General features: G+C 36.5%; 1 protein-coding gene across 3 annotated transcripts in view; it reads right to left on the bottom strand.

Annotated features, from left to right (window-relative positions):
• The window catches only part of carhsp1 (calcium regulated heat stable protein 1), a 32,955-nt gene that overhangs the window by 11,401 nt on the left and 2,712 nt on the right, over positions 1–18,842 (bottom strand). The window contains exons 1-2 of one of the 3 annotated variants that reach the window (XM_009299441.4): positions 4,445–4,490; positions 3,968–3,996 (exon numbers count right to left, since the gene is read on the bottom strand). The exons of 1 other annotated variant lie outside the window; for it this stretch is intronic. The gene's annotated coding sequence lies outside the window, so the exon portion shown is untranslated. Of the gene's footprint in view, positions 1–3,967; positions 3,997–4,444; positions 4,491–18,842 lie in introns of those variants that run through there. One more of the 3 variants, XM_005163934.5, reaches the window with a different exon arrangement.

Here is an 18,842-nt window from a genome sequence, read left to right as displayed (position 1 = left end):
GAAAAGACAAGTAATAGGAGTAAAATGGTGTCACCAGTTACACCGCTTGACATTTCAACTTGAAATTAATTTTGACAGGCATTATCAAAATGTATACCTATACCACCTATGTAAGCACATGGCCTTACTTATACTATAAAAATCTACTTAAGTACAGCAACGATTTGTTTGTGTTTTGTTACTTCCCATGCCTGTGTATAAGTAGTATGTAAATATCATCATATACCCTATCAGCTACATTAAAAAAAAAGTACTTTGATTTTGAGATGACGAAATAAGTTGATTATTAAGAAAAAAAAAAAGCTAAAATCACACTGAAGAAGTGGCAGAGCAGTTTTCCAGATATTCCCGGACGGCTCTGCCATGGAAACACTGGCATCAACGGCTCCCGCGAGAGATGCAAGATGAGAATGGGCCTCTTTGTACCTTCAGATGGATTACATCACCGCAATTAGAGCTTTCTGCTGTCAGGCTTTGCGTGGCCCATAAACAGGAGAATGAGGCCAGAGAGGGTTTGAAAGCCAGAGCCAATTATACAGCGCTGATTGTGTGCTGAGGTACTGATGCATGGGTGAACATTCACTTCTGCTCTTATTCGTCTGCATAACACATCAGCAAAATAGAAGAGAGGCTGTGCATCCCAATAAGACAGAGTAAGGCCCATCACTTGCAAAAAAATAAATAAATACATTTTTAAAAAAGTTTACCGCAGGGGTGTGACAATATCAATCTTTAGGAGATTTTTTTAAACAATTTTAAAAATCATTGAGAGTTTTTGCGCAGGTAACTTGGATGATTTAGACATACCATAGATAAACACTAAACCTGCCAGGTGGCAGAAAGTCTGTCTTTTTGAGTGACTCACTGAAACATTCTTTCAAATGATTCCTTCAAAACAGCACACACATGGTAACACCAACTTATGATATTAGCCCCTTTATTTTATCAATGCTGTAAAAAGGTACGCAAAAAAAAAAAAAAATATATCGCATTAACCTTTAACTGGAAGATTATTGGTGACTAAAAAACAAGCTGTGCATAGAGCCCATTGGCTGATTTGGAGGTTGCATAAGAAGGGCAATATTGCATGGCTTTATTTAAGGAAGAGCATGTGGCCATTTTTATAATCATTTAAAGTGTTTTCAAGCTAAAAAAAAAAAAAACAAAAACAAACAAAAACTAAAAAATAATCATCTTGAACGTCTGTCTTTATATCAGATTTGAGAGCAAGAGTGCTTCCCAGGGAGTCTGGCGGAACCAGGGAGAATCAGTTCTGTGTATATGTTACTGACACCTTTCATAGACATAGTAGTAATTAGCCCCTTTCACACAGTGATACCGGTAAATATCCGGAAAATTTCCGGAACTACTTTACCGGTAGATTCAAAAAAGCGCTGTTCACACAGGCGAGGACGTTACGGAATTTTTCCGGAAAAGAGCATTCACACATCCATCGCAAAATGCCGGTGAATTCTGACATCATTAACCAGAAATGACCTCTAAACGGCTGCGCTTGTGTTTGTAAACATTTGACTACATTACAAACTCTTCGGATGGATCAGTATTGAGTACAACTCTAATGAAAACATAGGGAAACACTTTCGCATGTCGAGATGTTCATGATATGCGTGTGTGCTGGCGCTATGGGCGCTCACGGGCACACGCAAAGCTTGAAGGTAAACAAACAACGGATTATCATGAACATTTTATCGATAATTATTTACACAGCATTAAGAAGGAACATAGAAACATTATCTGACTAAAATCTAGCAGCTAAAGGTGTCTGGAAAAAATATTCAAAGGCTTTTATTCTCATAAACCGCGCGCACGTGAATGCGTCTGACTGTTCTGATTGGCTAAAGCAGGTGTCTCACGTCAGCCCGTTCTAGACGTGGACGCGCTTATTACGGCAATCTTCCTTCTGCATTCACACAGCGCAGCATTCCGGCAAATTACCGGTAATGTTACAACTTCTCTTTCCGGAAAATAGCCAGAACGAATTTACCTGTATTTTCAAAAAGGGCCTGTTCACACATACAACCTTTCCGGAAAATTGCCGGTAATTTTCCGGAAAGGTCTGTATGTGTGAAAGGGGCTAGTTTGAAGATACAGGAGAAATACTAAACATCAATAAATAGTATAATGATGGGATAAAATGTGGGAAAAAGAAACATTTTTAACTTTTACCATGGTACCCAGACTGTGTACACTACATTGAAAAAAAAAATTGTTTGCAAAATGGTTGCAAACCATTTATATGTGTTGAATTTAAACAAACAAATTAAATGTATAAATGTTCAGCTTAATTTATTTCTTTAAATTCAGCCCAATTATATTGTTTAAAACCATTTAAATAAAAAAATTGAGTAAATCCAAGGAATCATATTTGAATCATTTTTTTTCAGTGTATATATAAATAATATGTTAAATGTAATTTAATTATTGCATGACGGTACATATTCCAGTACATTAATACTGCTGCTTACCATAATACTCTTATTATACTTTCACTCCCTATAAATACTGCATTGTTATTTATTATTTGCACAATTAAAATTGCACATTTATTGCACCATCATGCACTAATTAATCCTGAATTGTACATAACCTCTGTACATATATTTTTTTAATTATGTTTATATATATATATATATATATGTTTATATATATATATATATATATATATATATATATATATATATATATATATATATATATATATATATCTGCATATCTCTAATCATAATAGCAACATGTACATACATTAAACTACTGTAAATATCTGATCATAGTTAATACAACCTGAATATGTTCATAGTACATCCATCTGTAAATATCATCAGTTTTTATACAATTGCTCTTAACTTTTACCAATATCCTGCACTTGCGGCTATTGCACTCCTGCTTAGACCTAAACTGCATTTCTTTGCCTTCTACAAGTGTAATGACACTAAAGTTGAATCTAATCTAATCTAATACCACTACAGCAATTTATAATAATAATAAAAATAGTAATAATAATAATAATCAGCCTCTTAAGCATTGGTTCTCAGAGTTTAAAACTTCAAATGGGTCTCCATTAACCAAGAATAATATTTGGGGACTGACCCCCTATGGCTTATGAGTTTCCTCTTGCACTCCTGCTGAAATTACAACAAATGTGCTAGTGAGAAACTAGAGATTGTATTACAAATAAAATAATGATAATATAAAAACATAATCACCTCAATAATACCTTTTTGCTCCAAACACATAAGAGAAAAAAGGCAAAATACTGGTTTCTGAAGGCAAAGCTAATGCACTACATGCTAAAGAAAATACAGACTAAGTATTTCTGAAATGATTTGATGGTATAAAAAAATTCTAAAGAACCTTATTTTATTAACATTTTACATTCGCTTTTGAACTCTTTCAATAAACTCAAAAACGATAAACTCAAAGTCTTACAATAAACAATTTTTTAACATTCATACATGTGCTTGTTTGCTTAGTGCACGCACAAAAAGTGTCCATCTTTCCAAAGAGCTCAAACAACAGCTTTTAACCCTCAAACAACATTATTAGACAAAGGTCAACAGAGGGAGGAGAACATGACCTCAGGATGAGCAGACAGACCTCAACACGTTCAGGTCAGCTATGGAATTTACTGGAATTTTCCACCAACTCCACCTCTAACACGAATCTGTTGTTGAAAAGTGTGCCTGCGTAGGCAAATAACTGGCTGAACCAACCACAATAGAAGAACTAAGCCATATTGCGAGCAGGGATCCCAAACTACACCATGCCAGTACGCAACAAAACAGAACGTGTCTTCATAGGCACAATGTGATTTCAGTTTACACCTGGAGCTCATTAAAAAGTCGAAATACCACCACAAACTCTGCACACTCACCTAAACAGAGGGAAAACTCACAGCAGGGCCAAACTTATGCACATTTGCATTGACATCAACTAACAGGAAACTTACATCATGGCAGAGATGAAGAAAGAAGCCACCTGCAACATGGAGATTTACGAACTAAGATCACAAGATCATCATGCCATGAAAAAAATGTTCAGAATACACTTCACATGAAGGAGGCAAAAAAAAATGAAGCACACAAAATGTCTTGATGTACACTGAATCTCAATTCACAGCACGCATGTATCATATATTTTTATTTAATTGCCATGTCAGCAAAAACAGCTATTTCCATGGCAAAATCAATTCATTAGAAATACGCATGATAAAAACCACAAACAAAAAAACAAGGATAAATTAGGGTTATGTATATCTCGATTTACATCCTATTAAAGACCTTGAAAATATTCCCTCCAGACCTGACCAATAGACACTAATGCATCTGCTGATTTAGTAATCTGCACTTGATCTTGAGCAACTGTAATAACAAGCAGGTCTTGAAATCAATCTTATCTCTGTCCTTGGTGTGACCGGGCTACTCACCAGCAACAGGGTACACTGATACAAGCACTTCTTGTTCTTCTGAGAGGAAGCAGATCACTTTTTCCCCGCTTTTAACTCCACCTGGAGCTCGTGTTGGTGGGTGGAGCTTGGTTGAAGGTGGTGATTATGAATGCAGCAGTGATGGAGAGATAAAGGGAATCTAAGCACTCTCCATCTGGATATGGAGTTGCCAGGCTACTGAACATCTGCGGGACACGTCCGGGGAAAAGGGGCGGTATGTGAAACAGGAAGGCATGACAGGTCTGGAGGTGGGGACGGTGGGATGTTGCGTGGGTGACAATTTGCTGTTTGTTTGCGCTCAAGAACCGAGAGCACCTGAAGAGGGCCGGATGAAAAGTACACAGGAAGCGAGCGACACAGTATTTATTGGCTTTTAACAATACAATCAATGCACAGTTCCAACAAAATGCGAGTAAAGAGATGGGCTTTACATAACGGAGCCACTTAATGGAATAAAACAACTATCATTATCACACCAGCACTGTAAAACCGTCAGCTGCCTGCATTCGTCCAATGACATGCCCACTCCTGCCCGGGTTTTCCCAGGGGACAACATACAAAATGGATAGAAAAATGGCAGATGATGAATATAATGAAGTTTGCACGCATCAAGCAGCAATGAAATCATGTGCTTTATTCCCCAACTATGCATGCTCAATAATTAGACTATAAAATCAGTCATTTATTGCATAATATTGAGAAACAGCTGCAAGAAACAAATCTCTAAAAACATTTTTTTTTTTAAACCCAACAGCTGGGTTCAATTTAAGGGCATAGTCACACTAGGTACAGTTGCTGAAGCACGATTGTCCTCCCTCCCTTCTCCCTCGACAACCTGCACTCACTCTGCATTTTGCCTTCTAAACCTGAGCATGATTACGTCATCGATGATGTGACTGTCCAGCTTACCAGAAGAGAAGCACTCTCGCTCGGCACAGTGGAGATTGCTTTAGTTATATTGTTTCAGTCGTTTGGGATGCAGTGACACATAGTCAAATATTTTGACGAACAGATCCACAACTTTTAATACAATTGATAAAATCATAAATTATCATAAAAGTCATCATGTTGTACGTATTAGGAGGTTTGCTGAAGGTGCAGAGAGTGGTATTTATTAAACTAAAAGTTTGCACTCAGGCGATGCGGTGGCGCAGTAGCTACTAGTGCTGTCACCTCACAGCAAGAAGGTCGCTGGTTCGAGTTTCGGCTGGGTTAGTTGGCGTTTCCGTGTGGAGTTTGCATGTTCTCCCTGTGTTCGCGTGGGTTTCCTCCGGGTGCTCCGGTTTCCCCCATAGTCCAAAGGCATGCGGTACAGATGAATTGGGTAGGCTGAATTGTCCGCAGTGAATGAGCGTGAATGAGTGAATATGGGTGGGTTTCCCAGAGATAGGTTGCAGCTGGAAGGGCATCCACTGCGCAAAACGTGCTGGATAAGTTGTCGGTTCATTCTGCTGTGGCGACCCTGGATTAATAAAGGGACTAAGCCGAAAATAAAATGAATGAATGAGTTTGCACTCATTAAAAAAGTGATAATTAAATCCATATGAAACAGTCATGTTTTAAGTGATGTCATGTCTTCAGTTTTGGGCTCAGGCGCGCTTTACACAACAAGCGTACTGCACAAAAGTCCAACCAAACCCTGCTTTGGCACACCTGTTCCAACCGAAGCACACACACTTCTTAAACAAACCGGGAAACGCGCCTGAGCACGGTTCGGATAGCATAGTGAGAGTGCACCCTAAAACCTGTTCATACTTCTGCGTTAAGTGATCGGCATGACCCATGGCGCATGCAACACGTGTAGCTGTGCATTTATACTTCTGCATGCAGTTTCTGTTGCTCTGCAATAACACTTTTGAAATGCTAGCTGGCAGTGAGGTGTTTATGTTCCTCTGTGCCGAGTTCCTTCGCTGGTGTTTTGTTTTTCTGAATGCTTCCTTTATGTACAAGTGGTTCAAACTCGCTCATTATGAGGCAGGAACCGGTGAACGTGCAACAACTTTAAACATAAGGTAAACACAAAGCAACAGTCTCCATCCAGAGCTCCTTGCAAACAGTTGAAACTTGTAAACAGTCGCTCCAATGGAAACGCGTGGCCCTCTGTCCGCCCACACTCGTCATTGCTTCCAAACCGACCAATCACAGAGCTTGTGGTATGCTTCGTTGCGACGTGTAGTTACATTTTTTGAGAGGTGCACATCAGCGACACCGACGGCCATGGCGAGGGCTATTTGTCAACGCATAGGCTGCGACATAGCATACGGATGCGCTTGACGCAGAAGTATAAATCAGCCTTAAGAGGTCCTGATCTGAGAAATTAAAGCTCCCTTTGGCATACAAGAGATCATAGGAGCTACTTCAGAACTCAAACCTTTTTTCATTTTGTTTAACAAGCTTATATTAAAGCCAAAATAACAAATTTAATGACAAATCTATAGAATACAGATGAAGGCAATTAAATTCTGCGCCATGCCATGTTGTGGAAAAAAAAAAAAAAAAAAAAACAGTCCTTCCTTCTGATTCTAAATTAGAAAAGAGTATATAAACCTTGTTTTTAATAAAGTTTAAGACCACTAAACTGGATCTTTTGTTTACTTCATTTTACCATAGATTTGATAACAAACCTGGACTTCACAATAAACAGACATCACAAAATAGCTACTTGATATTGGAAAAAACTGACATTGCTATATTTAGTTTTTCTGTTTTTCTGTTCTGTGAATTTCAATGTTTACTGCTCCAAATATTTTAAATGTTTGTCAAAATAAAATAAATTGTGTTTAAGGGGAAAAAGTTCTTTTTTTACCCAGACATTAAAAGAAAATATATCTTAGAACAGTCGCCACAATACCGCAAAACAGTGATTATTTTATCCAAAGTTATCATACCGTCAGATTCTTATGCCTATTATAGACTGTTTGATATGTATTGAGTGTTTATAAAACAACCCAACATTTTGTGTGGGCAGCCATAAACATTATAGCAGTACAATAATATCAGGTTTTACCAAAAAACTGCATTACCGCAAACTGAATAAAATGAAACCATTAAAAATGGGATAAAACATCAGCGCTAATCAAGTACTAATATTGACAAATTGCATTTATTGTACAAGACTTAAGCTCGGCGGTTCTTAAGCGCATCTGTTTTTTTTCAGGAAATGTACAGCTAAAAGTACCTCTAAGCAGGTTGACCACATAACCAAGCTCTAAATTGGTTATTTCAAAAGGTGCTTACAGAGAAAACAGTTGAAGTACCAGAACCCACAATTCTGTTGTTTTCAGCCTGTTTCCATCATTGTTTTTCAGCCGATTTTATCATTATTAAACTATATGGTCAACTCAATATCAGTTCTCAAAAGTCAGAAATCAATCCTTTTTGGATTTATCTCTAATATGATTAAGTGTGCAGTGTTATAATACAGATGCCTGCACCTACATTTACAGCAGCATGTAACATCATTGGCGTTTAACTTTTTGCAAAGTGTGTGAAACTGAAAGTGTCACTGTGTTCAATGATGCTCACCCTTTTCAGCTTTAGAAATGTATTCGATATTTAGCCCTACTGGCCAGTGGATTCACAGACAAGTTGTTTTAGTCATTAACGTTAACAAAACTCCTGTTAATAACTAAATCAATGTACAGTATGGTGAAATTAATTAGCAAAATTGAAGAGTGAGAACAGACACAACGACAAAAACTCCTGAATTTTCAGCTGTGACTTAGCTAAGCCCCTCTGTATGGACAATGCATAATGCTGTGTTCACACCAGACTAGGCATGGGTTTCTGACGGTATGATAACCCTGGATAAAAAAAAACCTGGTTTTACGATATCACGGTATTGTGGTCACTGCTCTAAAATAAGTTTTATTTTAAATGTCTAAGTAAAAAAAAAAAGTTTATTCCCCATTAAACACAATATATTTTATTTTAAGAAATATTTATAATATTTTGGAACAGTAAGTATGTTAGGCTAAATAATGAAAATATATCATTGACTTGCTCCTGTCTTCATTAGTTTCAACACAGATTTCTTTTTGTGTATTCAAAAAAAAAAAAAAAAAAAAAAATATATATATATATATATATATATATATATATATATATATATATATATATATATATAAATAAAAAACTTACATGTACCTTGGGAATGGTATCACTAAACATTTTAACGCTATTAAAACCTTGAAACGGCTATTAAATCCCATGCCTACACCAGACGCGGTGCGCGTGGATAAATCGTGATATTTGTAAGTAGAGCTGTGACCCATTACTTGCTTCATTCGCGAATCAAATTTACTTCACAACAGACGTGTATTCATGTGATGGACGGGGCTTTCAGTGGTGCTTACGACTGAGCCAAACCCAGTTTGATGAACTGTTGTCCAGTGTCAGCAGGAAGATTTTCCCCCGGGACATCAACAACAGGTGCTACGTCATAATCACTACGCTACAAGAGAAAGCTCATGATTTCCTACTTGAGCAATTTGCACGTCAATCGTGCAATACTCTCAACTCGCGTCATTTGCACCGCCCTATTCGCGCATATCGTACCACAGGATGTCTATTCGTGTCTTTGCATTGACTTAACATGTAAATCACTCGCGCATCAAGCTCAACAGATCATTTGTGTGATTGGTCATAATGCTTAAACACATAAAACTGTTAAATAATAAAATGATGCAAAATATACAATCTAAAGGAAATACTGTGTTTTCATTTGTCCTCTTAAAAGTTTCCTTGTAGACCCAAATTTGAATATTTCACAGACTTAATTTTGAAAGTGCCTAAAATGACAATAAACCAAAGACCACTTACAGATGTAGGTATGTTTTTCTACACACAGTGACGGCAGACTATTGAATCCAGCCCACAGTATCAGGGGGCAAGGACAGCTCTGACTCAGACCCTTACAATTACAACTGCATTAACTGGCAGGAATGAATGAAGGGACACAGTCTATACACGCACCTCTCTCCAATGCCATTTTATACTCTGAGAGCCCAGTGCTTTTATAATGCACAATGTGACTCACAACATGGGGGCATAATCCATAAGTGAAAGATTCAGAAAAGTGATTAATTTACTTATTCTTTCAGCAAATAACTAAACTTTTACCATCTACCATACCACGCCTGTTATATTTCAATGACAGCAGCATCCGTTACGACAATGATTCATTTCCTGTTTTCTTTCTTTCTTTCAATGTGTGGCAGATATATATTTATCCAGTTAGAGAACAGCAAGCTCTTTATGTCTACTGTTCATGCGTTGAAAATAAAGACAAAGTATGCTGTTTGCAAATATTAAGTACAGTTTGCTGATGTGGAGTCCAAAAGATCATTTTACTCACTATAATTATGAGTTAAATAAATTATTCTACTTTTTACAATAATAGCTCACTAATGAATGAATGAATAAATGAATGAATGAATGAAAAAATCTCTTAAAGCTCCCATGGGGGGAGGAATGTTCACTGAATACCATCTAAATTACAACAATTTGTAATGAAATTTGCTTATGTCTGTTACATTATTAAAACTAGAGTATGCACTGATAGGAATTTTTTGCAGATATCGATAACCGATAACTCTTCAGACTTGGAGGGCGATGGCAAAATGTTTTATTTTTATACAGCAAACTTAAAAGATTGAACTGCTCTTAGGAACTAAATAGTCTTTACTCAAAGCAAAAAACCTATAATTTTAAAATTGCAAGGTGATTATATAGATCTATATTCACAATTTCACAAATCAGCATGCAAAAATAAATTATTTCCTTTTTTTCATAGCAAATTAACATCCAACTTGACTGTTGCATAAAAATAATAGGTTAAATAACAAAATGGGATTTAATCAACTTGTAAAATAAAATTTCAATCAAAGCATTTTGTTCTCTAAACTCTGAGTTTCTGTTGGTCTCCAACCCCTTTTTAAAAGATGAAGTGGTATTGCTCACCTTAATGCTCTTTTTGACCTTTTAATGCTCTTTTTGGAGATGCGCATAAAAACGATTGATGGCAACGTCATGATGCACATGACTTTTGAAAATACGCATAAAAACATGCACATAACTGAGTAGGATAAACTTTTATTTGATAGAAAAGATGCGCTTAAACTATGATGGAAACACTTTTACTGAACAAATTACAGTATGTGCATTAAAAAAAGGTTTGTTATAAGAGATTATATGATGATGAAAAAGTGTGTAAATAGGCACCTTAACCGTTTCAGTATCAATGTTGTTTTATTATTAATTTCCTCCAGAGTTTCTGGAGGGTATCAAGAGCATCTGTTCTTCGTGTCTCATGACTTCAAATGCCCCCACGCGTTCATTGCGTGTCAGCATTGTCTTCTGAGGCGCAAGTAGGCTACATTTATTAAATAAAGAAAAGATTGACTCAGCTTCTTCTACCGCAGTAAATTCTGTTTTTACTGTTGATATTTGGTGCTAGTTAATCAGGAAGTGACGATTTTGTTCTCTTTGATTTGTTGGATGGAAACGCTGCTTTATTCGCACATCTTTTATACATTATTCTAGTTTTGCACATAAATGTAATTAATATATTTGGATGGAAACATAGCTATTACCTGCATTTCAGTCACACAAAGAAAAAAAGTCAACAAGAATGACTTGTCCTTTTTTAATACATAATTAGCTTAAATTAACTGACCTTCGACATGTACTGTTACTAGATTATTATTCTTTCTAAAAACTATTGTTTAGTTCTGCTTACATCAACCTCATATCAACCTCTATCACTTGATGAATAAAAAAGGTAGACACACAAGTGCACTTCTAATCTATTAAAACTAATCAACGTGTATAAAAGTGAGAACGTGTGTAAAAGTTTTATAAACGTTACACATAACATTACTTATTTTAATATACTTAAATATTTAAATATTTTAACTTGAGCAGCTGTTTCACTGATGCAGTGGTGTTGCTTTTTAAAATATATGTTTATATTTGTTATAACTTTGCATGGGCACATCAAGTTCAGTTGGAGAAAGAAATGGTGATTTCTTTTTTAAGATGTTGCCATAGTCACTCGTAATATCTACACTTCATTGATAACGCCTTTTTATAGTTGCGGTGTGCGCTTGACTCCGAGTTAGTCTACTCAAAGTTGATTGACCCAACTCAGATCAGCTGTTTTTTTGATCTCTCTGTAAATCCACTCAGAGTTCAAGTTTAAACTCCGAGTTGGTTGAACCTCCTTACTGAAACAGGCCTAATATCAGGTTTGCAATGAAGATATGGTTATTAACAGGGCTTGACATTAACACCTGCCAACCCACCAAATGCAGGTAGATTTCAGCTGTGGTGGGTTAGAAAGACACCTCCCACTACCCACTTTAGCTGGTTAAAAATAATTGTTAAATTGCCAGTGCTGGCTCCTCACTAAATAGATACAAACGGCCTTTAACTAAAATCTTTATATGCAGTTAAATATGATCATGGAATGGAGAAGGAGCATGAATGTTCGCGTGAGCAAAAGAAAGCAGGTGAATTACGAATGAGAAGATGATCAGGCGCAAAGTGAGACACAGGCAATCGTCATTCAAAAACAATTCAAAAATGACAAATAACCAAAATATGGTTCAAAGAACAAAATAATAAAAAAAGTTATAAAAAAATTTTAAAAACATAAAAAAATATTAAATATTTTTAAGTAAAAAAGGCACAAACATTAGCTAAAATTAAATATTAAAACTAACACCATTTTATTAAATAATAAAACAATACTGATAAAGCTAGAATAGCACTGCATGAGGGCGAGTAAACGTTTGAGGGGTAAACTGATCTATCAATTGTTTAATAAAATTTCTAACTTCAAATTCATACACTAAATCTAAATCCAATGCAGGAATTATGCACAAACATATCTGTCTGCCTATTTTGATCATTTAGAAATGTTAAACAACATGAGAAAAACAGGGAGCTCTTAGTTTGGCTGGACTCAGAAGGGTGGAGAATGGAGATTTGAAATGTCATATTATTACGAGGGGAATATTTTGGTAATGCATACAAATTTCCAAATGGCCTTGAGACAAAGAAAGGCAGGGGGAAAAACAGGGAGGCAAAAACCTTCCGTTCAATCAAAAGACCCAACCAGGAAACAGCTAATCAGAACTCAGAGCAGCTTCCTGCCGCAAGGACCAAAGGGTTTGCAATAATAGTTATGATAATGAATACAACATATTAAAAATAACTAGATACAATGAAATTCATTTGAGTGCAAAAAATACTTTGTTTTAATTGTAAATCCCAAGTGCGGAAATAGTTGCGTTTGTCTGTAGTTACATGTTGCTATCATCTATGAAATAGCACTTATTTTGAGACATCAAGTATATCTTTTTAAGTGAAACAATCGTGACATAATCGTGAAACCATGCAAGTCTTAAATTCTTAGATATATTGTTAGATATTCACTACTTCATGCCATTTGCAGAACTCTTTTTTTTCATGGACTTGGTTAGAATAAATGTTGCATGGTCAAATAATAGAATTAATATAAAAAAATAATAACGAAAACATTATTATTATTAAGGCTATTTATTTAAGAAGAACTTTGATTTTGATGTTTGAATAGGACACAGGGACTGTCGCGCACTGATACAGAGTTGGACCGTAAAGTCCTTGGTGTTGATGTTTTGCTTGTTATCCAGCTTGACAAGTTAGCGTTAGCTCTTTTACCCTATAGCGGCAACTGAGAAAATCAAACTAAGCATTGGCAATGTGTCTGGCGCCGAGCCAGAGAGAGCTGTGTGTAAGGGGACCGTCAGAAAAGTGCTTATTTTTATTCCGTTTTTTTTTCTTTTCTCGAAAACAAAACCAACTTAACTCCGCTGAGAAAGTTTTCATATTATCACAATTATGCAGTGTTTTAATCGCCTAATGCTTAATTTATTTTTTTGACAAGTAAATACACACAAGTACTAGTAAAACAAAACATTTCTAACGCCCCATTCACACGAGGCTTCAGCGTCAATGCTTCCCATTCACTTCGAATGGTGACGTCAGGCATTGCCAAACTGCATTGTGGATCTGTCGGACAAAAAAAAAAAAAAATAAATAATAATAATAATAATAATAAAAATTATAATAATTAAAAATTTTTTTTAAAAAGATCCGTCAGACGGAAGCATCAGCCAATCAGATCGCTGTATGCAAATACAACGGCTAGACTAGCTTATTGCTAACTGAATTTCATTGGCTGACGCTGCTATGACGATCGCTTCAGCCCTAAAGGCTGATTTATACTTCTGCGTCAAACACCGGCGTATGCTACGGCGCTGACGCATAGCCCTTTGCCGTGGCCATCGCCGTCACTGACGTGCACCTCTCAAAAAATGTAACTACACGTCGCAACGACGCGTAGCGTAAGCTCTGTGATTGGTCGGCTTGGTAGCGCTGACGCGTCTGGGCGGGACCGAGAGCCGCGCGAGCGATTGTTTACAAGTGTGGAGTCCCGGGAAGGAGCTCCGGATGGAAAGTTTTGTTTTGTGTTTACCTCATAGTTAAAGTTGTTGCACGTCCGCCGGTTCCTGCCTCAAAATGAGCGAGTTTAAGTCACTTGTACATCCCGGAAGTGTTCAGGAAATGCAAAAAAGTAGCGAAGAAACTCGACACAGAGGAACATTTACACCTCACTGCCCACTAGCGTTTCGGAAGTGTTAATGCAGACCAACAGAGACAGCGCGCAGAAGTATAAATGCACAGCCACGCGCGTTGCCTGCGCCGTGGGTTACGCCGGTCACCTGACGCAGGAGTATAAATCAGGCTTAACTTTAGACACACCTTCAGTCAAGCGTTGACGCTGAAGCCCCGTGTGAATGGGGCTTAAGAGTTTGTAAAACACAAGGAAGTCTAACGATTCATTCATATATAATTTGCTGATGTTTTTTCTTCATATTAGATACACAATACACATAGTGAAAGTAACTATAAAGTTGAATCTGATCTTCTCTAAGTTCACCAGCCACTTTCTTGCATGTATTTGAGGAGTAACTGGTAAATTTATAGCGTTATAGATGCGTCTATGTGAACTGGTAAAACTTCTTTTTGAGATTATATCTCAGAATTATTTTTCTTACCTAATTCGCAAATAGTTTAACTTGTTTTAAGCAATCACTTAATTCTGAGGTGGGTTTTTTTATTCAGAAAGCAAAACATAATTTCTAATGCTATTTCACGTGTCTAGTATGTATCTTGTAGGGGTGTCACGATTTCGATTTTAATCGAAATTGATCGAAATTTATGCTCAATTTCGATTATCGAATCAAAAAATAGAATCGTCGATGCTGCCACGCCCCCATGTCACATCAGCTTGGCTTGCCAAGCGGGAAAAAAACAGGCTTGTTGAACTGCTTGTTAAACTGCAGAAGCAGGAGACCCGTCGACAGAACTTAAACCCTCTCTTCTTTCAATGAAGTCGCCGGTGTGTAAGCATTTTGGATTTCCAGTGAGTTATGTTGACAACGTTCGTGTTGTCGACAAAAAAAAACACAATTTTGCAAGCTCTGCTATGTACGTATTACGTACGGTTCGTCCGATAGACAACACCGGCATCCGCCCGCCCCCGTTGCAAATCCGCTCGCGAAAAGTACACACTCAGGCCCTGTTTACACTGTCTTTGTTTTTAAATGGCATTTTAGAACGACAACGATTTGACATCCACAGTGGCGTGTAGCATTTCTGAGCAGCCCTCCTTCCTCTCTACCTCTGAAAATGCACATCACGTGACCACACAGACACATTTTTGGCCACAGAAATGCGCTCCAGACAGCAGGTCCAGGCAGTCAGAGGACTGCTTCAATCTTTCACTCACTTGTACTTAGTCATTTTAGCGAACACCTCAGATACTGTTGGCTGGTTCCTGTTGGTTGTGCCTCTTTTTAACCGACGCCATTATAATGACACAGATCACTGCCTATTCACGAGTCCCGCAGAAAAAGTGATTGACAGGCGGTAATTATGTGTGTAACTTGCCTTTATTCATTTACTGTATGATTTGTTTATGGGTAAAACAAAGACCATGCAGGTCAGGTAGTTTAAACGGTAGGCTACAAATAATGAATTGGTCATTAAATAATTAATTATTCATAATCAAAAATCGAATCGAATCGTGCCTTCAGAATCGAAAATGTAATCAAATCGATAATTTGGAGGATCATGACACCCTTAGTATCTTGATTTAAAAAATGTAGATATTTAGACTGAAAACAGGACAAAATTACTTAGTTTTTTATTTTAATATTACTATTATTATTTTTATTATTGTTATTATTATTATTATTACTACAGCTCAGAGATTAGCTTTTTTTGAATAAATGAGTGGAAATTAATACTTTTTTTATCCAATTCATCGATTAATCAAAAAAATATTCAACAGATTAATCGATTATAAAAAAATCATGAGTTGCAGCCCTAGACTTGAAATTAAGATCCTTAAGAATGTAGGTAAAGTGACTTTCAGAACAGCTCTGGAGATGTTCACGTGTTCAATAAAGGCTCACGAAACACTCAAACACACTGTTTGCGATGTTGACAGTCATATATGTCCCACGTTGCTAAAAACAATATTCCAGTTCATGTTGATTGTTCTGTCTCTACAGATTTGGTAATTGTGCGATTAATGTTCGTTTATGCTTATTTCAGATGGCAATGCTAGTTAGTATTGTCAGCAGTACTCTTTCAGTTTTTAAAGACATACCTTAGTCAAAATGATTTAGTTACCAAGTTTACAGTAATATCACTATAATATTATGGACTGAAAGTCCTCTACTTCCACACAGCTCTCAGACCCACTGTAAGTACTACTCTCCGAACCTCTGTCTATCTCCCCTGTGTCTGTACTGCTGGTGTGAAAATCTGCTATTGTGCAAGTAATGAAACTCCCCTTTTTTATGCAGAACCCTCTTTTGCCACTCGACACTCCCACCTAAAGTTGGACTCGCCCACTTTCCTGACTTTTTTTAAACTAGAGGTGTGAAAACACCATGCTGAGACAGTGGGGGTTTTATGACCATTTAATGTCCTCACAAAATGAGTCAACAGATGCAATAAACACTACAATCAATATCAATGTGCATGCTTCAGCAAGTGTGTGTACTAACCAAAACAGCACCATTCATTAACACTTCATACAATACATGCAGTCTTGCAAGACTTTTTGCTGTTTACTATTTAGACACTAGCACACAATACAGCTTCACCTCTACAACCTTGCACTAAATCCCATATACTATAGCTGTATACATTTATAATATTAATACTCGTTATTTGCACTTCTGGTAAGAAGCTAAGTCCATTTCATTGTACAGTATTTTAACACAATGACAATAAAGTTAAATCTAATCTAATAGTACCATGTTTGATTTATTGGTCCACTATTTGCCTAATTCTGCGACATAACGACATGTTTTCTGTATCTCAGAAATCAATACGTCAAAACAAAGTGCAATGCAATGCAGACACAATGGCCAAAAATGTCAGGTGAAGTATGCATGTTTGGCATTCCATGCATGCATGATGACGACAGACTGGAAGGTGCTGTTTTGTTCCTTTTTTTGTGTATCTCCCAGTCTTACATACAGTAGCAACAAACAAAAAGTAGCCAGGCTGGTGAACTCCGCCTGAGGGTAGGATTGCACAACATGAACAGATAAGAAAGGCACAGGTCACACAAATGGAGGAGCTTACAAAATATGATCTTTATAAGACATTGATATGGCTTGTAGAGGCGAAAAGGCCAAATCTAGTCTATGAAGAGGCTTTGAACTCTAATTTACATCTCAATGAGCTTCTCGGACAGATCAAAACTTCATAGAGCTTTCTGGAGAAACAATTAGCATAATTTGCCATTTCATTATCTTTGACTATGAGCTTGTCTCGAGTTTGTATGGCAACGATGGCTCAAGTCTGTGCAAACAGATCATCAGATAGCCGTCTACTGTCTTTAACTACTTTAAAACATGCAGTCTATTGACAACATAAAGTTTGCGAACACTGTTTACTTAAGCTCAAGATTGTATTATGGCTAATGCTCAGAGGTAAATCTTTAAAAGAAGATTCTACAGACTCATGAGAGAACCGTGGTGTATATTCTAAGCAAAAAGCAAAAATCGTGATTCTCATTTTATTCAGAAACCTGCAGTCCTAGGTAATATTTTGGGATCTGACTTTGAAGTGTTAATTTATTCCTAAAGGATTTTGAAATCATTAAATCACCCCATGTTGTTATAAACTGTACGAAAGTCAGAGAACACAAATGACAACAATTAAAGCTTCAACCAAACTCTTATGCTTCAAAATACACAGAGAAATTAAAAACAAATCTATAGGAATAAAGAGGTTTAGTGGTCTACTGAAGCAACACAACTGATTTGATAATATATAATGGACACATTTTGTTTAGGCATTTATTCAGATTTGGTTCACGAACCATAAACTTGATTCAAGGGAATTTTTGAATATCTATGTCAGTGTTTCAATGGTTTTTTTTTTTTTATCTCTTTATGTTAATGTTTTTGAGCAATGTGGGTTATTTATTACACTTTAAAGAGATAGTTCATCCATAAATGAAAATTAACTCATTTACTTACCATCATTTGGTTTCAAACCTTTATGACTTTCTTTTACTCTGTTGAACACAAAAGCTATTTTGAAGAAAGCTGAAAACCTGTAACCACTGACTTTTATATGCAGTGTGCGACTTATACATTGATGACTGGGGGTCAACCTTTTCAGTAATGTTAGTTTGTGTAATACATGCTTCAGTGAATCTTCAGTGAATGTATTTATTTAAGTGACATCTAATTTACTAATAAAATGTATTTAAGTTCTCTCTGTTTTGCAGGTTATTTAGTGTATTCTGACCTGCTATTTGCGGCTTACTTTAGGTCAGACTATACAAACTACACATCTAATTTGACTTTAATTTTAGGCTTTATGTAAAAACAAACACCTATAGTCTGAGAAATCAGTTTTGTGAACTTTGACGGTGCTCTAAATCTGCCAGTTTCAGACTGTTGAATGACTTTTGTTCTTTGCATAAACTGATTGGCGCGATTATGCATTCACAATGGTATGAACGATTATAGGGGTGGTCAAATGGATATCTTTTATTTTAATTATTATAAACATTATCATTAAAAAAACAGATCAGACTGAACTTTTCTCTTAGATTCAAAGGGACCCTATCTTGTTTTGAAATCCTTTAAGAGGGATCAAACCTTAATTAGGGGGGGTCAGTCCTAATCCTAGTGTTTAGGGGGGTCTTTTAAAACATATGCATCGTATGTTTGGAACTACAAAAGGGTTTAGTGCTAAATGATGACAGTATTTTAATACAAGGTCGAACTAACCC

The sequence above is a fragment of the Danio rerio genome, chromosome 3 (assembly GCF_049306965.1).
Source record: "Danio rerio strain Tuebingen ecotype United States chromosome 3, GRCz12tu, whole genome shotgun sequence".
In the NCBI taxonomy this organism is placed as follows: domain Eukaryota; kingdom Metazoa; phylum Chordata; class Actinopteri; order Cypriniformes; family Danionidae; genus Danio; species Danio rerio.
This window is presented reverse-complemented; position numbering and strand designations above follow the sequence as displayed.